Source organism: Tachyglossus aculeatus, chromosome 21, assembly GCF_015852505.1.
Source record: "Tachyglossus aculeatus isolate mTacAcu1 chromosome 21, mTacAcu1.pri, whole genome shotgun sequence".
NCBI lineage: Eukaryota > Metazoa > Chordata > Mammalia > Monotremata > Tachyglossidae > Tachyglossus > Tachyglossus aculeatus.
This window is the reverse complement of record NC_052086.1, coordinates 67,292,387-67,298,230: the sequence shown is the minus strand read 5'-3', so window position 1 is coordinate 67,298,230 and position 5,844 is coordinate 67,292,387. Positions and strand designations below refer to the sequence as shown.

Sequence of the window (5,844 nt, the reverse complement as noted above, 5' to 3'; positions counted from 1 at the left end):
CACTTGGAAATGGTCATTTACTGCTCGTGTCAAATGATTCAAACTCTGATAGGTCTCCATTTCTCTCTTCTCTCTCTCTCTCTCTCTCTCTCTCTCACCCTCTTTCCCTCCCCCCCCCCCCCCCCTCTGTCTCTCTCATTTTTCTATTCAAGATGAAAAAGATATTTGGACTTTTCCTCACAGAATATTTCCCCAAACCGTTTTCAGGCGAAAGAACTCCGGTTAGGATGTTGCTTTTCCTCCTTTACATACAGTCACGGGAGAGAGATGGCAGGGTCGGGGAGCTATTCGTTAGGAAGAAATAATAAGGAAAATGAAAGAGAAATTAAATACCTAGTACTGTGAGGCTATTTTAAAGGAGATGGAAAAGCTGACCCTTATAGTAAGTTTCCAAGGGAAATTTACCACAGGTCTCCTTAAAAAGAATGAATAAAAAGTCTTCAGACAAGTTTCCCCAGTTTAGGACAGTTCACTCGCCTGACTGTCGGGATTGGGTTAATATTCCATATTGAGGTTTGGATTCGTCAAAGAAGAGAGAGTAAAGAAAAGCCTTGCAAATCCTCTAAAGTTGTGATTCTGAAGGTGATCTGGAGAAGGAATCCCCCTGTACTTCCTGGAAACGGTGGTCTAGACTGTGCTCTAACCCAGGTGGATCTTTTTCAGAGACTTCATCTGCCGAATTCTGGGAGTGCCCCATCCAGCAAGCATCCGCACAGCTCTGGAGCTGCGGTCTCAGACGACAGCGGAAGCCGACCCACGGGAGCGTGAGGAGGGCCAGATGAATAGATGCTGGCAGCAGCAGCAGGGGTCTGTGAAACCAGGAGGGAAGGGTTTGGGGGTGGGATGAGTGAGGTAGAGAGCCCTCTCCAGGCCCGCCAAAAGGAAGAGTTATCTTGTCAGAAGCGGGGGGCGATGCTGTCACAATCCCATGCCGCAGGTTGGAATCCTTGCCTGAGTAACCACTTTTAATCTCCGGGCACGCCGATCCGTACAAATGTGAAAGGCTGGAGAGCTGTGCACGTCCCACACACTCAGGGCTGTGAGGGAGCCATGCAGTCGTCCATAGGGATATTTTGACAAAGGATGCCAGGCTCATTGTGGGTCTCTCTACCTCTGCAGATAACACTAATGAGGGATTTTCTTTCTTCACCTCAGGACGGCAGGCTGAATTCCAAACCTCCAGTTGGCTCGGCTTCTCCCAGACTATTAGAGGAATGAAGGCTGCAGTGAGAGAAGACCTTCGCTCCGGATCATGCGGCAAGAGATGGACCAAGGTAAAACCCTTTTAGGCTCAGAACTAATGTAGTGCTCTACCGTAAGGCATTAGGGCCAGGAAGGAGGAGGAAAAAGGGAAAGAGTTTTCTTGATGCCCACAATCTCCTGTTTTTATATACCTACCTACCTAAGGCCTCCAAAAGACTCTTTGGGGTGAAAAGGGAGACGTTTCCTTCACGCAAAACTTCTCCAGAGTTTATTTCCCTCTCGAAGGTCTTTAAGGCCTTCACAGCGTGAAGACTCAGTGGAAAGAGCCCGGGCTTTGGAGTCAGAGGGCATGGGTTCGAATCCCGACTCCACCACATATCTTCTGTGTGACCTTGGGCAAGTCACTTAACTTCTCTGAGCCTCAGTTCCCTCATCTGTAAAATGGGGATTGACTGTGAGCCCCACATGGGACAACCTGATCACGCTGTATCCCCCCCAGCGCTTAGAACAGTGCTTTTCACATAGTAAGCGCTTAACAAACGCCATTATTATCATTATTATTATTAAAAGAGGGATGAACCGCCGGAATGAGCAGCTCTGCAATGCCGCCCAGCTAGTGGAGTTTGTTTCCCCAAGCGGTTCATTCCAAATGTTAATTCCAACTCCTCGGTTGTGTCAGTCGTTCAGCTCTATCCTGAAGTGATCCATTTCAGAGAGCGCTGGGCCAGAGGACAGGATGAGGGCTCAAGTCAAGCTGAGGCCCCCGGGTCTGTCTGAGAAGAGAATGGGAGGGGACAGTCTCTAAAAGAAAGCAATGATTGCCTCAACTCCTGACCCGCGAGGAAGTTTTTCTTCGCTTACTAGCCAGATCCTCCTGTGCAAAAAAAGTGTATTTCCAGCCCCAATGAATTTTGTCACACCCCAGGAATGGGAAATGCAAGTTGGCAAAACCGAACTTTACTGTCAATCTCGTTACTTCGTATCTCCTTAGAAGGCAAAGCAAATGTCTTATTCAATGCCGGCCCTCTCAACCACCGCCCCACCCACCCCAAACGCCCCACCCTCATCATTTAATGGTTCTCACTCTCTCCTGACTACTGGTATTGGGATCCTTATCCCTGTGAGGTTTCGATCAGTAGTGAAAAAGGAAGAGGGAGAGAGAGAATAAAAGACTTCCATGTCATGCAGCCATGTGAATTAACATGGCTTTAGCAAAGGAATTTTTTTCTGCTGTTCCCTAGAAAAGCCCTGTTGTCGCTCTGTGTTCCAACCAAGGTTTGGCCTCTCTTCAGAAACCGGCAGTGCCCCCTCCAGCCAAGGGTCCAGGAGATGAGGAGAAGCACCAGAGCGGCAAGGAGGAGTCTTGACTGTCCCGACCACCCCGGCACCCACCAAAGCCGAGCCTGAACCGAGCCGGCCAGGGAGATCAGGGCGGCCGCTGTGACTAGCAGAATAGTAGGAGAAACTCATCATTTTGGTGGGAAATGAGTGTATCCGGGCTCTTGGGGAGACAGAAGGCACGTTATGGGTGGGAGGGAGGGACTGTCCACCTGTGTATCCGGGAAGTTGGATTGACTAATCAAATTTGTAGAATTCTTTTTTCCTGGGAGAGGAAATTACAAAAGAATTGTATTATCCTTAATAAGGAATCCCCAAGACAGGCTGGAATCCACTGGGTCACTTCCCATCCCCTGTCGTAAACATGGAGTTGCCTTGTAGATCCCTCCTGGAGGGACTCTGTACTGAGAGCTGCACCAGCGAGGGAGAGGACGAGGGAGACGTGATCGGGGGTCAAGCCGACAAGTGGAGACCGGGACGCCCTGAGAGAAGATGGGAGTTGACCTGTCCATCGGGAAAAAATAAGTATCTAATCATAGGCTAACCAAAACACACTTGGAAACGGTCATTTACTGCTCGTGTCAAATGATTCGAACTCTGATAAGTCTTCGTCTCTCTCTTCTCTCTCTCTTTCAACCTCTCTCCTTCCGCCCTCCACCCACCTCTAATTTTTCTATTCAAGATGAAAAAGATATTTGGACTTTTCCTCACAGAATATTTCCCCAATCCATTTTCAGGCGAAAGAACTCCGGTTAGCATGTTGCTTTTCCTCCTTTACATACAATCGGGAGAGAGTTGGCAGGGTCGGGGAGCCATTCGTTAGGAAGAAATAATTAGGAAAATGAATGAGAAATTAAATACGTAGTACTGTTGGGCTATTTAAAAAGAGATGAAAAAACTGACCCTTACTGTAAATTTCCAAGGGAAATTTACCCCAGGTCTCCTAAAAAAGAATGAATAAAAAGTCTTCAGGCAAGGTTCCCCGGTTTAGGACAGTTCACTCGCCTGACTATCGGGATTGGGTTAATATTCCATGTTGAGGTTTGGATTCGTCAAAGAAGAGAGAGCAAAGAAAATTCTTGCAAATCCTCTAAAGGTGTCATTGCGAAGATGATCTGGACAAGGAATCCCCCTGTCCTTCCTGGAAACGGTGGTCTAGACTGTGCTCTAACCCAGGTGGATCTTTTTCAGAGACTTCACCTGCCGACTTCTGGGAGCGCCCCGTCCGGCAAGCATCCACGGAGCTGCGGAGCTGCGGTCTCAGACGACAGCGGAAGCCGACCCACGGGAGGGTGAGGAGGGCCAGATGAATAGATGCTGGCAGCAGCAGCAGGGGTCTGTGAAACCAGGAGGGAAGGGTTTTGGGCGGGGATGAGTGAGCTAGAGAGCCCTCTCCAGGCCCGCCAAAAGGAAAAGTAATCTTGTCAGAAGCGGGGGGCGATGCTCTCACAATCCCATGCCGCAGGTTGGAATCCATGCCTGAGTAACCACGTTTTATCTCCGGGCACGCCGATCCGTACAAATGTGAAAGGCCGGAGAGCCGTGCACGGCCCACATGCTCAGGGCTGTGAGGGAGCCACGCAATCATCTTTAGGAATATTTTAACAAAGGATGCCAGGCTCATGGTGGGTCTCTCTACCTCTGCAGGTAACACTAATGAAGGGATTTTCTTTCTCTACCCCAGGACGGCAGGCTGAATTCCAAACCTCCAGTTGGCTTGGCTTCTCCCAGACTATTGGAGGAATGAAGGCTGCAGTGAGAGAAGACCTTCGCTCCGGATCATGCGGCAAGAGATGGACCAAGGTAAAACCCTTTTAGGCTCAGAGCTAATGTAGTGCTCTACCCTCGGGCATTAGGGCCAGGAAGGAGGAGGAAAAAGAGAAAGAGTTTTCTTGATGCCCACAATCTCCTGTTTTTATATACCTACGTACCTAAGGCCTTCAAAAGACTCTTTGGGGGTGAAAAGGGAGAAGGTTCCTTCACGCAAAACTTCTCCAGATTTTATTTCCCTCCCGAAGGTCTTCAAGGCCTTCAAAAGAATCTTTGGGGTGGAAAGAGGGATGAACCGCCGGTATGAGCGACTCTAAAATGACGCCCAGAGGGTGGAGTTTGTTTCCCCAAGCAGTTCGTACCAAATGTTAATTCCAACTCCTCAGTTGGGTCAGTCGTTCAGCTCTGTCCTGAAAGGATCCGTTTCAGAGAGCGCTGGGCCAGAGGAGACGATGAGGGCTCAAGTCAGGCTGAGGCCCCCGGGTCTGTCTGAGAAGAGAATGGGAGGGGTCAGTCTCTAAAAGAAAGCAATGATTGCCACAACTCCTGACCCGCGAGGAAGTTTTTCTTCACGTACTAGCCAGATCCTCCTTTGGGAAAAAAGTGTATTTCCAGCCCCAATGAATTTTGTCACACCCCAGGAATGGGAAATGCAAGTTGGCAAAACCGAACTTTACTGTCAATCTCGTTACTTTGTATCTCCTTAGAAGGCAAAGCAAATGTCTTATTCAATGCCGGCCCTCTCAACCACCGCCCCAAACGCCCCACCCTCATCATTTAATGGCTCTCACTCTCTCCTAACTACTGGTATTGGGATCCTTATCCCTCTGAGGTTTCGATCAGTAGAGAAAAAGGAAGAGAGAGAGAGAGAGAGAGAATACAAGACTTCCATGTCATGCAGCCATGTGAATTAACATGGCTTTGGCAAAGGAATTTATTTCTTCTGTTCCCTAGGAAAGCCCCATTGTCGCTCGGTGTTCCAACCAAGGTTTGGCCTCCCTTCAGAAACCGGCAGTGCCCCCTCCAGCCGAGGCTCCAGGAGATGAGGAAAAGCACCAGAGCAGCAAGGAGGAGGCCTGACTGTACCGACCATCCCGGCACCCACCAAAGCCGAACCTGAACCGAGCCGGCCAGGGAGATAAGGGCGGCCGCCGTGACCAGCAGAGTGGTAGGAGAAACTCATCGTTTTGGAGGGAAATGAGTGTATCCGGGCTCTTGGGGAGACAGAAGGCATGTTATGGGAGGGAGGGAGGGACTGTCCACCTGTGTATCCGGGAAGTTTGATTGACTAATCAAGCTTGTAGATTTCTTTTTTCCTGGGAGAGGAAATTTCAAAAGAATTTTATTATCCTTAATAAGGAATCCCCAAGACAGGCCGGAATCCACTGGGTCACTTTTCATCCCCTGGCGTAAACGTGGAGTTGCCTTGTAGATCCCTCCTGGAGGGACTCTGTACCGAGAGCTGCACCAACGAGGGAGAGGACGAGGGAGAAGTGATCGGGGGTCAAGCCGACAAGTGGAGACCGGGACGCC

General features: G+C 49.6%; 1 protein-coding gene and 1 long non-coding RNA gene across 3 annotated transcripts in view; one reads left to right on the top strand and one right to left on the bottom strand.

Moving 5' to 3' along the window:
* PDZD9 (PDZ domain containing 9) overlaps positions 1 to 5,844 on the bottom strand; it is a 185,056-nt gene that overhangs the window by 38,235 nt on the left and 140,977 nt on the right. The window lies entirely within an intron of this gene.
* On the top strand, positions 710 to 2,515 carry LOC119942493. Its single transcript, XR_005455375.1, has 3 exons — positions 710 to 807; positions 1,156 to 1,274; positions 2,479 to 2,515. It is a non-coding gene; the product is annotated as an uncharacterized LOC119942493 (long non-coding RNA).